Below are 14419 nucleotides of genomic sequence, written 5' to 3'. Positions count from 1 at the left end.
AAAACATTTATTACTTACTTCTGGTGTCTTGGCAATGACTTAGTTTGACTCCAGTAACTGAAGATGATATCTCATGAGAGAGGTCACTCTAGGTCCAGGGTTGAGCATTCCAGTTGTTGCGCAGAGAAAATGTTACAAAATCTCTTAAGGTTAAAAAAATAAGAAGACTAACAAACCAAGGAAGGTTGTGGGCCAAGAGCCCAAAGGGATGCAAAGAACTAAGTAAGAGCCTGATTGTCACCTTTATTCATGTTGTTTCTACCTTACTGTACAAGTAGCCCCATGGTAATAAAGGGGAGTACTCATATAGTAAGGTACTACTCTATATGGCCACAGGTGCTTAAAACATGCCTAACTTAGACCACATGGGACTATCCATGTGCTTAAGGTTAGGCACCCGTTTAAGTACCTCACTGACTCAGCACCAACATGGGCAAGGAGTGCAGAATCAGGCCTTAAATGAAGAAGCATCCCTGCCTCCATCCAGCCCCCAAAGGAATAATAATGGAGGGACTCTATCAAGAAGACTTTGCAGAAATTGCCCCTCTACTTATCCCTCCAGAAAATCAGGCCCTGCTTTACCACTACCCTACTTCTAAATACTCCAAAGCTGTTGGGTCCAGCCGATGCGGATGGCCTGTCTCTATTGTTTGCCACTATACTGATTGTAGGGAGAAGGAATTGAGTCTTGATTTTCACATGTCAAAATGAGAATAATATTTACTGTATCTTCCATTTAAGTGTTCCTATTCTCATCCATCTTTCCCTAGTAGATGGCACTCAGCATTCATACTAATGGATGTATTTTCATGCCAAAGCTGCCAGTTCTCAGTGCGTCCTTGCTCAGGTACGTGTGGACCTCTGTCACATTGGTATGGATAATAGAAAATAGGGGAACACCTTGACCAACTCAAATTTCAAAATGATGCTTTTTCAGCACATATTGGTCATAGCACCTTGTTCAGTTCTGGCCATATATCTGTTCAGAGCTCTGGGAAGGACTTATGAATCAGTACGTACGCTTTTACCAATCTATATTTAAAACCTAAGGATATTAAAGGACACTGATAATTTATAGGTTGATTCACAGCTCCTGAACTGTGTTCCTGGAAACAACAGATTTTACAAAACTACCACGTAAGCCTGGACTGCTCAATCACTAACCTCAACTTTCAAGTAGAAATTCATTTACATTCTCCAGTTCTGACCAGGAATATATTTATTACCACTGCAAAGCAATTTGCACATATCAGCTTTAAAGTGAGTACAGAGAGGACTGGACTTGCCAGAAAGCAGTTGGGCAATTGTCACTGGCAGGGATAGTTATTCAATCCTAGGGGGGGTCTGTGTGGTTTGTTTTTTTGTTTTTTGGGTTTTTTTTAAAATCCCTATTGTGGTCTATAAAGATGAAGCTTAAGTGGTAATAGGACCTTGATTTCCTTTAAACTAAGCTGTGTATGCAAAGGATAAGAGGATTATAACACAATAGGTTAGCATGTTGCCTACTTGACCCAGGTATATATCAGGCGCATCCTCTAACTGTGGTACCAGGGGATTGACTTCGTATTAGTTTACACAATTATTTCTGAAGGGACTGCTGTGTAGAGTGGCTAAAGTGGGAGCCTGTTAGGCTGATGCTGGATTGACAGTGACAGTTCTTGAAGAATGGAGTTGGAACTAAAGAATTTTTGGCTATGGAGCTATCTCTGTTTCCTTCTTCCTGAAGTGTGTTACAGGTGTGTGCTATAGAGTAAGGCCTTCAGGAAGTGCAGGGATGCCATACTTCCTGTGCATTCTTGATGTAGTCTTTGGTTTCCTGGGATAGTGCCTGCTGGGGCAGATGCAAAGCATCCCACGACAGGGCACCATAGGCTGCAGCTACACAAAGTATTAGTAGGTTAATTACCTCACTTCTGTACCTAGTTCCAGTTCCTAATAAAGGGTTTAACTTGACACCGCTCTGCTTGTCAATAAAACATTAGCGTGTGTGTATAATGCTGCACCAAAAAACCCTCTACAATGATACTGAAGAATAAAGAGAGCAAACACGGGCACTGCATATTCCACAGAGTTTTGCAAGCAACTGTAGTCTCTTTTGTCATTGGGCAATCGGCAGATTGACTCCACATTGTTTTGCACTAGGAGAGGAGCACTATGGAAGAGACCTCCATCTCTTTTCTCACATTATTGGCAGACACTTTGTTTACCTGACCATCCCATCAGCCCTAATGCCATCCTCCTACCCACACCCTATCTCATCCAGGATCCCTTTGACCCTAACAGCACTCTTCATCTTCCTCTCCCCATGATAGCTTCCCCCTGGCAGTCTGTCTATCCTCTCTAGGCCTTTGCATTATCTGACTCCTCTGTGCCCTACCACAGACCCACTCCTGGCTTGGACATAGCTGGCTCCAAAGATTTATCACCCATCCTTTGCCCTCTCTTCAGACCCTGCACCTCGGTCTAGTTTTCTCCTCCAACTATTTGCCATTCTCCCCATCTTGTAGTGCAGAACCAGTTTCCTTCTCTAGGATCTGAGCACCTGTCCTCTGTTGCTCCCTGGTCCCCTGCCCTGATCCAGACCCTCACACCTGCTACATACCACTACCCACACCCACAGCCCAGATTGACTCACCAACTCAGGGTCCCAACCTTTTTTCCGCTACACACCCCACCCTTGTAATAGACCCAGTCCGCTCTTCCCAGGCATTAGCACTTGCCTGTACCATTTCACACTCAACCCCACAGCTCAAGCCAAGCCATATCTCAGGGCTGGTCTAAGTATGTCTCAGCTGGTCTCCGCCCCAAAGGGTAGTTACATCAGCTGGATGTTTCCAGGGCAAAGAGGCACTCCAGTTGTATCTCTGAAAATTCCTCTACAATGAGGGCTATACCAGCTCTGTGTCAATCCAGGAGTTTCTCATGTGGTTGGAATATTCAGCTACCTAGTTAGGGCAGCTTTATGTCCTCTTTGCACTGTTGGAGCAGTGCAAAGGCAGGATCTGGCTCAATTTCTCGTACTCATGTTACTGTTGATGCAACGGCTATTATTTTAAAGCCAAACTAAAGCCTCCTTTTTCATATATGCTGGCCTTGGAAAAGAGATGTCCAGTGGGGTGCAATTGTAATGCCAAATTCTAGGATCACTGACATCCACATAGGTCACAGCCCACAGGTTTTCTAGGACTAGGTCCATGTGAGAAGCATTCTAAGGTGAGGCATGGAGCATTGGGAGAATGGGATGTGCATTTTGGTTTGAATTCTTGTTGACCTTCCTGCCCTGTTTCTCGTGCAGATTACTTTTCCCCTTCAGGAAGAAACTGCATTGATTGAAGATGGAGGAGGGAAGATTCATGGCAGCAACAAACAGGCCAGTGCAGAGGGAGCCATTGGAGTAAAGCTAATGTAGCCACACTTGTGTGGATCCAGAAATCATAAGCTTCACATAGGGAGTGTGTGGTTGTGAGGTTGGGAGCATGGTGGTGAATTTTATCCATAGAGAATTCATTCCTGGGTATGTAATGACAGCAGTCAACTGGATGTCTAAAGCATGGCTTCCCACAGTGTTGTATAAGCTAAGGGTATAAATATCCTGATCCTTTTTAGGAGTAAGGGCTTTTCAGACTATACCGCCAGAAACTAAGATTTATGTTCTACTTTTCTCTCCTTTTGTTATATCAGTGCTCTTTGCAAGGTTGCGGTATTCAAGAATAAAATTGTTCCAGGAGAAGCTTCTGCTTCCATGATCTCCAAGACATGACACTACTGTCACAGGCCTTGTATTCAGACTTCAGTCACTTTGAGCTACAGAGAACAGCTACTGTAACCAAAGTTTATCAGTTATGACAACTTTTTTCTTGGGGATTTTCCCCCCAATTTCTTTCATCCTTTCCTTGCAAAGATTTGAAATGAAAATACCTACCATCTCTTATTCTGAAAGCCCCTGTCCTCTTGAGATTGCAGTTGAAATCTTGACTTTGCTAGTTATGTTGTCACTGTATTCTCAGAGTTGAGTGGAGACTTGCCAATTTTGTTTCTTGAGGCGTAATGAAGGAAAGCAGCTGAACATCAAAAACAGAGCTCATGATGAGATGGCCATTTTAGCTTACCAGCAGGGGCCCTGAACTTGTTAATCATTACCACTGTTGAATCTACTGCATGTGCTTCAGAAGGCTGTTGGGAATATAGCTAAAAAGGCATAATAAAAATGATGATGTTGTTGGGGTTTTATTTTTTTTTCAAAAGGTCAGTGTGTTTCTTTGATAAATGGTGTTGGCCTACTAAAAGCACTATGTGCTGCTATGCTGGAATCCAACCTTTTCTTACAGAAAAATATAGTTTTTTGAGCCTACTACAAGTTTAGAAACTCATTGAGAACACTTGGCCCTTTAACCACCCAGGAAGAGTTCCAGTTATGTGCTTGGGATTTGGCTGCATGACTGTTAATGAGAGCTGGTCTCGCCTCTGAAAATATAGGCCTACCTTTGTATTGAAGTAATTTCCTCTGCCATTGGTTTGAATGCTTCGTGCAAATTTCTGTCCTCAGTTAAGTACATAAAAACAATGGCTATTTGGCTTTGGATCAATTTTTTTAATGAGCCCATGTCTGCATACAAACAAAGTCCAAAGATAAACCAGCAGAACTGGGACTAGTACCTTGGTCTTTTTTTTTTTTTTTGCTTCTAACACACACGTCTGTACCACTAGAAATCTCTATATTCTCTAAGTGAACCACTAGAGGAGGACATCACACACACACACACACGCAGCATGTTAGGAATCTGAGAAATAATTTTGCTGACAAAAAGGAAGTGACAAATATGGGGACTGCCAGATGACAGCACAGCAGCAGTCTGTAAGATACAATATTCTGGCTCTGTTCCTCAGGTGTGGCTGAGCATCAACATTTCCACCCCATGGGAAATTCTGATGTTTCCACTTGTTTTCATTTAAATTCAGGATGAAAATTTGAAATAATTTTTCACAGTTCAAAATATTCTGAAAAATTTAATTCAGAAATGTCAAAAGGAAACATTTTGACATTCCTGAAATCAAAATATTTCACTTCCATTTGTTTAGCTGACCCAAAATGTTCAATTTCAAGTCAGTTCAGCATTAAACTGCATTTCCATATGGTGCTGAATTACATCATGGGAATTCCAGTTCAGGAGCCTTTTGTCCCATTTTCCATTATTGGATAGGGCCCCTGCCTGAACTACATCTTCCATGATGTACCACACAGCTTAGTCAGGGAGAATCTGCATTCCAAAAAAGGAGATGGGATCCCAGCCCGCAGAAGAGAATGGGGACATGAGATGCCCAAACTACAATTCCCATGAGGCAATGCATTTCAATAAAGAAATGTAGTTTAATGTTGAACTGACTTGAAATTGAACCTTTTGGGTCAGTTAGGCAAAATGAAATATTCTGATTTGGGATGAACTGACTGGAAATGAAATATTTAATTTTGGTTTTCCTGCAGAAAATTTTGACTCGGCCAAAACTGCATTTGCCTTCAGAAAATTATTCCAGTGGAAAATTCCCATTCAACTCTAGTTGAGGTGCACTAAGGGCTTGAATATACCTGGTGCTGAGCTGGCTCCAATCCAGCAAGCACTTGACCTTATGTTTAACTTTAAGCATACGAGCAATCTATTGACGTCAAATGAGTTGATCCATCATGGAATTAATAAAAAAAAGTGCTGGGTTTTGAGTTTGACAAGTATCTGCACAATAGCTCAAACTTTGTGGAAAATTTCATTGATATGTGTCCGTTTTTTACCAGAGGAAGTAGTCAGGAAGATGATTTTGGCAATAGTGTTGGGAATGGATATAGAGGCGGGTTGGGGTTTCAAGATGGCATTTGCAAAGGCCAGAAAGAAGAAGGTTGCAACAGTCAACATCTATCATGATGTGGGCCTGGGAAAGAGTTATAGTTTATAAATGGAAAAGGAAGGCTAGATCTGAGCGATGTTGTACAGGAAGGTACAGCAAGATTTAGCCAGGGCCTGGATATGTGGGTCTAGAGGTAGGCAACAGTTAAAGATGATGCCCAGGGCCTGAGTGACCCAATCTTTATTTATTTGTATTTTATCATATAGGAGCCCCAGTCATGGACCAGGAGCCTGTTGTACTAGGTGTTGTACAAACATAGCCCCAAAAGACACTTCCTGCTCCAAAGAACTTGCCATCTAGTAGTGGGGTCCACAGTGAATGAAGGGGGAATCCTACCATTTAATGTTGCTCAGTGAATTTTTTAGGTGGGAGAACAGTGATACTAAACTTGTCAAATGGGGAATCTGCATTCTGCCACTTTCTTAGCTAAAACATGAAAATCCAAGGCAAACAGGGTGTATGCCTGGCAGCAGAGGGACCATAATGTCCAGAGGAGGATGGTGCCTTGTACCTACTGATAAAAGATGAGATCTTTGGTCTCTAGTCTTTTTAAAGTATGTTATTTATTATTTTCTTTCATGTCAGTCCTCTTATCTCATCAGGTTTCACATGAATTATTCACAGAAGCTCTGGCTATATGATCTGATTGCTTTTCTGGAATCTATGTTGAATATAGTTGCTCTGCACTTCTCTTAGTAAAGCCTTTATTACTGAAACTCCCTGGCTAGAGAGATACAGCCCTCTGCCCCTCTTTTACACAATGCCACTATGTCGGTGCCAGAGAGACCTTTCACTTTATAATGAAACTGCTTTTTTTTTTAATCCAGACTTCTGCATCCCTGACTGATTTTATTTCTTGAAATGTGCTCCATTAAAGGGTATTTCTTGCAGGATGATAGCTTCTTTCCTGGCATTAGGCGTGGATGTTGAGGCTAAATTATGCACTAACACTATTGCTAGCATCTTTAATGCCATCCTCATAACCCTGACCTCCAGGTTGAATTGAAAAGCATGTTGTAGATTATTCTTCTGGCCTTTTTGAATACATGCTCCTTTGTCGCTGTTGATTGTATTGTGTTAGATAACTGAGCTGATTGCTGTTACTCAGAAATGTCACAACTTTGCATGCAGTGGCTTGCTGTCTTCCTATTATTTTAAGATGTTCTTTCTAAAGGTGAAACACAAAGACTATGCGGAAGGGCCTAGTCTACTGATTGACTAATGAGCATCCTACACTGCCAAAGTAACAAGTTAGAAAGACAAGGTGTGTGAGGTAATATCTTTTATTGGACCAACTTCTGTTGGTGAGAGAGACAAGCTTTCAAGCTACACAGAGTTCTTCCTCAGGTCTGGGAAAGATATTCAAAGGCCTGGGCTACACTAGCGGGGGAGTTGGAACTAAGATACGCAACTTCAGCTATGCGAGTAGCTGAAGTCGAAGTATCTTAGTTAGACTTATCTGGCCGTCCTCACGGCAGCAAGTTGACTGCCGTGGCGCCCCCGTTGACTGCACTTACTCCTTCTGCCAAGGTGGGGTACGGGCATCGATTAGTAGATCAATTTATCACATCCAGACGAGATGTGATAAATCAATCCCCGATACATCGAACACTACCCGCCAATCCAGCGGGTACTATAGACGTACCCAAAGTGTCCCAGCTGAATACAAGATCAAACAAATAGTTTAGCATAAATAGTTAGCACATATTCCAAGGGACCAATCAAGGTGAAGTGGCCCATTAACACCCCTGTACCTATAAGACAAAAGGGGGGGTAGTGGGTTACAAGATTGTGGTAAAAGCCATAAATTCAGTGTCTTTAACACCATGATTTTGTGTCAAGCAAAGTTATGAATTTAAGCTCCCAGGCTCATCTTTTGAAAGTGTTGTGCAGGTTTCCTTTGAGGATGGGAAATGACAGGTCAGGTATAGAGTAATCACTTTGTGAAAAGTGTTCACCCACAGGTGATGTGGTGTTTTTGTCTTTTATCATTTTCCTGTGTGAGTTCTTTTGAGAGCATCATGATTGACTGGTTTTACCCACAAAGTTTTTTATTGGGGCTTTTCTTTCCTGAACCCCCTCTTCTGGCCCTAAAACAACCCCCACTCCCCCCACACACACACCTCTCCAAGTTCATCATCAGAAGGAAGCTCCCCACAGACCAGGACACACCAATTCAAAGCAGCACCAGACCCTGCCAGAACACCAAATGCAAAACCTGCAGACATGTCTCCACTACAATGATCAATGTCTCCACCCCACAGCACACCTCTCATGATCCATGGGTCCTAACACATGCTTATCATAACTGTGGTGTGCCTCATCCCGTTTTCTAAATGTCCCAATAAAAATGATGTGGGTGAAACCAGACAATCACTGTGCTCTAGTCTGCAATGAACTCGCACAGGAAAATGACAAAAGACAAAAACACCACATCACCTGTAGCATCTTCATTAAGTGCTACAGTGGCGCAGCTGCATCCGTACAGCTGTGCCACTGCAGCACTGTTTATGGAGATAAGCCCTTTGACAGGAGCAATACTACTCACAAGCTTAGGCCAGGAAGTGGTGATGAATGACATATCCAAATGAAATTGCAGAGGGAATTCAGGTAGGCAGAATGTAATCCACCACTGGAATTTGAATGGCTGATCAAATGATTATTCATCAACCTAGCACTATCTATTGGGGTTAGGTCGGTATAATTGCATCGAATGGATTTACCACAACATAAGCCTGTAGTGTAGATCAAGCCACAGAGAGAGAATCCTCTCAGAGACTTGGCGGGGGGGAGGGGGAGCAGCTGTGTGTGTTGGATTTATTTTCTTAAATAAAAGAAAAATTATTATGTACTGAAAGAACATTTTGCTCTTTGAGAAAAGGTAACAATTTACTGTGAAAGCCACAAGTAGCATATCACTTGTAATTAATTACATAAGCCTGTAACTTTATGAGCAGTGCTTGGAATACTGTATGTTGCAAGGCTGTTTGCAAGACCTCCAGACATCACTACCTATGTAGCATAATTAAAATGAATTATTACAGATTATAACAAAACTGTTTAGCATACTGACACATTTGGGTTTTGAATGCTCACCCTGACAAAGTATAGCATTATGAAGAAGTAGATAATGCCCATCAAAAATGCCACCTGCAACTTTCTTTAGTTTAAATGATTTAATACAACTTTCTTTTGTTTATAATTCCAGTTAGAAATCATGAACATCTACAACCCCAAGCATCAATGCTCTTCAATATCTAATTTCACAGTTTTCTTAACACATATCTCATGTTATTTATTATAGTCAGTGTCATCCCAACACCTTTGTCTATTCCTGCTACATTTTAAATGGTTTAGCTGGCAAACCATCAATCATAAATCATGAAACATATTTTAACTTCAAGTAAGATCAGTTTAGAAAGAAAACAAGTCCTGTATGGTCTAATTGGATACATTACTCACATCTATAAGTGATAAATGCCTGTTCTGAGAGAGAATTTTTTTTCCAGATTCTTAGTGTAATATGGACAGAATTAAAAATCTCCAGTTCCCTTGTAACCTGGAGCTACCAAGATATTGATAAAGCCAATGCTTTTAAGGGGAGAAGGGATCTTCAGAATTGAGTCTCAAAGTTCAGCAGTATATTCAGTGTTTCACCAATAAAATAAAAATATTTTTGTCCCACTACATTTTAGTCACTAAGTAAACTGAGAAAGAACTTGTGCACATTTTGCCAGAAATCTGTAATATTAGTGGGTATATAATATAATTATCTATAGTGGATCAATATAGTTTTCTTCTCTCTTGATGTAAAAGGGCAAGAATGAGTTTTGTGGGGGTGGGCGGTTATGCTTATTTAGCATATGTTAAATCCCCTCCCGAAAGTTTTCATATCTAGAATATTTCTTCAGTTGGATTTGGACTACATTTATTTCTCATACTTGACAAAGTCTATTGAATACTATTATTTAAATAAGAACCCATAGGTGCATTAATCATGTGTTTTTTTCTGCATGCTATTAAATAACAACAATATTACATTAATAATAAAGTCACAGCAGAAACTTGTTTTAAAAAAGCAACCAATTAAATCACACACAAAAGAAGGAACCAGAAAGTCTGCACTTAGCAAAGATGTAAATCATTTCTTTAATGTCATTTTAATTCAAAAGAAAATAGATAATTTCACATATTCCATGAGGTCAATTGCACTAACCACATTAACCAGGTGATGTTCATTTCACTTTACAGGTAATTTATTGTAGCTGCAACACTGACTCTGAGATGGTTCACACAAATAATTTACCTTAAGTAAACACCATTTGCCACTAATGATAGGGCAAAACAAACGTAAGGAGCATTTATGAAGAGTAACGTCTCTCTCTTTCAGTTCCCATTTGCAAACTGATCTCTGTTGTTTGCAGATGAATTAACCATGGCTTGAAAAATCATTAAAGCCATCTGCTATGATGAGAAAAAGAACTGCTGTGATCATTTTATTGTACTCACAGAGGCTAGGGACCATTTTACAATATTTTTAGCATCATTTACCCTAAATTTGACATGCTGTATAAAAAATGAACAGTATTATCAGTTCTCATTGTGCTTATTTAGAAATACATTTACAGAGAAACCAGCTTATGCAGGTATCTTGAGGTAATTGTTTTATTGGTCTCTAACAGATGGATGATTCTGTTTTTCAGCCATTAAAATCTGTAGTTTATGGTTTTCAAGGAAAGCTTACTCTCCCACTGAAATATGGTCTAATAAACATAAAAATATCATCAGTGTTTCACTTTCAAATTAGTTTCTATGGTCCACTTAAATAAAAACTCAGTCCTTTTTCAGAAAGTCTTACAGTAAATAAAATGTAACAAACCATTTGGTTAATACTATTATTTGTTACTTTTAAAAGGCTACATACTGGACTCCTTTGACCAGAGACGTCTCACTTCAGAAGCTGTAAGTCTTAATAACTTTCTGAATCATACATGTTCCTTTTGGCCCACGGTTTTCTCTTGCTTTTAAATCTCATTTGATCTTTGTTTCTTTTCGGTAATTTTTATTCAAATATACAATTGAGCCTTTTAGCAATATTTCAGGTACTGATCTCATCTTGAATGGCTCAAATGCACAATTGCACCATAGATATAATACAGCATTTTTCCCCCATAAATAATATATCATTATACCAAGTACTGAGCTTCATCTTAAAACTTCTCCACATACTGTACATAAAAGCAGCTACAGGATCTTGTCCATGCTTCTGTAAAGTGGGACAGAGATTTAAAATATAGCTACTGTGTTTCTGATAATACACAAAAATTGATCAAAAGCATTGCTTAGAAATTATCTATCATTTAATGTGTGCCACAGGCAAGCATTGCGGGCTACTTCTTTGGCACAGTGGGTTGTAAAATTGCTCTAACTGGGCCTTTGAGGAACCCCCTTGTCATAGGGAATCCCCCATTATTTGCTGTATATGTGTATGGAACATGTCATGGATAAACCAGAGCCAGGAAGGAGAATAGCAACTGTAATAGCCTTTAGGACTGTAACCACTGGTACAAATTAGAGCAGCCCTAGGCCTACTGTGACTTGCGTAGAGGGAACCATTCCAGGCATAGGGGGAGCATGAAGGTGACATATAACCAACATTTCTACCCCTTGGGTTCTTCCTAGAGTGTGGCTCAGCTAGACTCCAAGTCTGGGGTCTGTTTATTGTCATGACTTTGTCATGGCAGGAGCCACCTATTGGTAATGGTATCAAGATGGCTAGTCTTGCCATTGACTAGAGTCACTATTCAATGAAGAGCGACAAGTATCACAGTAGTGCACTGTTCCAGTTGGAAGTTTTGGAAGAGCTGTTACAAAGTATTTCCTTGGGAAGATAAATTAGAAGACTTTAGAGGACAATACTGAATTTACAACAAAGCCAGATAATCCTTTGATTGGTTTAACACATACCTTGTAGTTTGTATTTTAAAATATAGGAATGGAAACTGAATAGTCAACAACAAAAAAGTTGATCTTTAGAAAGAGCACCTTATTTAATAAAAAAATCTTGTTGTCCCCCCCATTAAAAAATTCAGGCCTGTTGACTCTTATTGGATACTGAGATTGAGAAATCCCATATTTTACACTACTCTGAAGTTTAATAATTCCATGTTGCAGATAACCACTCCCAACACGGACAAATGTAGAAAGTGTCCATTTGCCATAAAGAAATATCTCCTTCATTTTGTGGGTGGGAAAACTGAGGCCCAGAGAGATTAATGACTAGCCCCCCTCAAGTCACAAACTAGGAAATCAAATCTACATACCTGACTTTCAGTCCTGTGAGTTATTCACTGGACCATGCTGTTATTTTTCCAAAAATCTCTTACATCCTTATGGGAAGTATTTTATAGTACTTTTAAAATTTATTTTCTCCTTATAAACATAAAATAAGTTACCCATGCACATCAACACACATGCAGGTGAAAATATATCTTTCAGAGCTCACCTCCAGTCTCCGGTATAAAAATACATACTGCATCTCAGAACCATGAGCATTAACTTGACAAGGAACCCAATAAATCATCCAGACCCATTTATGTTTCTGCAATAAGAACTGACCCCTCAGTCTCATTCGCTCTAATCCTTTCTCAGGTGTTTGACCTATAATTGGCATCATTCTGTCTTCCAGTCAGGAGAAAAACATCTGCTGACGCACTCACACACAATGTTTCTTGCAAGGTTTTATAACCTTTTAGCCATATCTTTATGTTTACAGAAGACAAGAAAGAGATCACTAGGGATGTTTTTGGTTCTGTAACAGATCACATGAAATGGCTGATGACTACGTAGCAGAGGATTTGACATTTATCCAAAAAATTATTGTAAATAGTTGTTGAATTCTAGGCAGCACCAACTATATTACCACAATGATTTCGTCACAATATTTACTACATACTCTGTACTACTTCTAAGCACTAGATACCATCCTCTGTATAATAATATTCTCACTTGATCACTCACCACAATTTTAAAAAGGCCAGATGTTAAAGGATTGCCTTTTACATTGATGTATTTTTTGCACTGATTCTCTTCTTACATGCATGTACTTTACGCTTGTCTAACACAGACATCTGTGACTAAAATAGTCTTCTCTGAATATCCTTTGACTGAGGAACAGTCTCACAAGAGAAATGATGGAAACACCATTCTTGGGACACTTAGAACAATACTTTGCAAAGCAGTAGAAATTGTTCTGAAGGGAACACCCCGGCAGTGGGAGATGGTTAAATGACCATCTCTGGTTTTCCATCCCTGATTATATATGTTTCTATGACCATACTTCCATGCAGGCTGGCTTGCGTAAAAAAATGTGTTTGTTCCCCAAAGATCTTAACCTAGCTGTAAAGCTCTAACAACTATAATAATTAGGTGAACTACTTTGGACCTAATTGCCCCTATCCCACAGCAAGCACTGAGAGGGAGATAGTCTCACTCTTCTCTAACCTCTCAGCGTGTCTGCACTATTGTCCCATAGAGGAGGTAGTCCTTGCAAAACCTGGGTCTCAAAATCTTTGCAGACATCAGGAGCTCTACAAAAAGCCAGGGCTGTGTATACATAAGTCCTGTATGTCTGCACTACCCTGAAACATTGTTCCAGGAGCAGTGGCTTGTGGGGGAGATGCAAAAGTTAATCTGTTTCTCTCAATATTAACTGTGCTTCAGAACCTCTTAGGAGTTTATAAGGGGAAAATGTGCCTACCACCACCACCACCCCCTTTTGCTCCTCAGCCAGTCTCTTCCTCATGAACAGATCCCACCATCCTAAGGAAGACCTGCTTCTGGGAATGGGGGAAACTATGCTGCAGAGGCAACAGTCCCATCTTCTTCAGTCCCAGGTGAGGATCCATAGGGTTTTGCCCCATTGGTCCAGGAGGCTTTTGGCCTTTATTATGATTTATTTTTTCTTCATTAACTAAGCAGTTAATATGGCTGCTTCCTCATTCATCCATCCAGCATTATATACAGATTCTCTCTCAAAGTCTATGTTCAAAGCCAAATTTTCTGGTCAGTAAAGCGTTTAAGACGTACTGCCAACACTTGCTGAATCACAAAGTGATTTTAGCCTCTGCTTCTTATTTTTGTCCTTTTCATTTCCCTCAGCATTCTGTCCAGAAGCAATGGCCTTTCGCTATCCTTGCATACTTGATCTGAGAAAATGTTGCTGATGCTTTTGATAGCGACTGGAGGTTGATTTGTCTTGAAATATTTATTTAATCTTTGTTTCAGTTACAATAATTGTATTCTGTTTACTTCTTTTTCCTCATCCTGATTCCCTCCTAGGTACCCCTCAGCAACATGCAACCACATGAATGCAAGTTGGGCTGACTTTTGGGAAGGATATGCCTTAAATTTCCAAGAAGTGATGTAGCTTTTTCCATCTCCTACTCAATTACTTCAGTCATTGTTTTCATGAGAGGGATTTATGACTATTGTGAATGGAGAGCAAATGTTTATGCTACTGCTG

This window comes from Mauremys mutica, chromosome 2 (assembly GCF_020497125.1).
Source record: "Mauremys mutica isolate MM-2020 ecotype Southern chromosome 2, ASM2049712v1, whole genome shotgun sequence".
Lineage (NCBI taxonomy): Eukaryota > Metazoa > Chordata > Testudines > Geoemydidae > Mauremys > Mauremys mutica.
The sequence above is the reverse complement of the archived record's forward strand: the minus strand, read 5'-3'. Positions refer to the sequence as shown.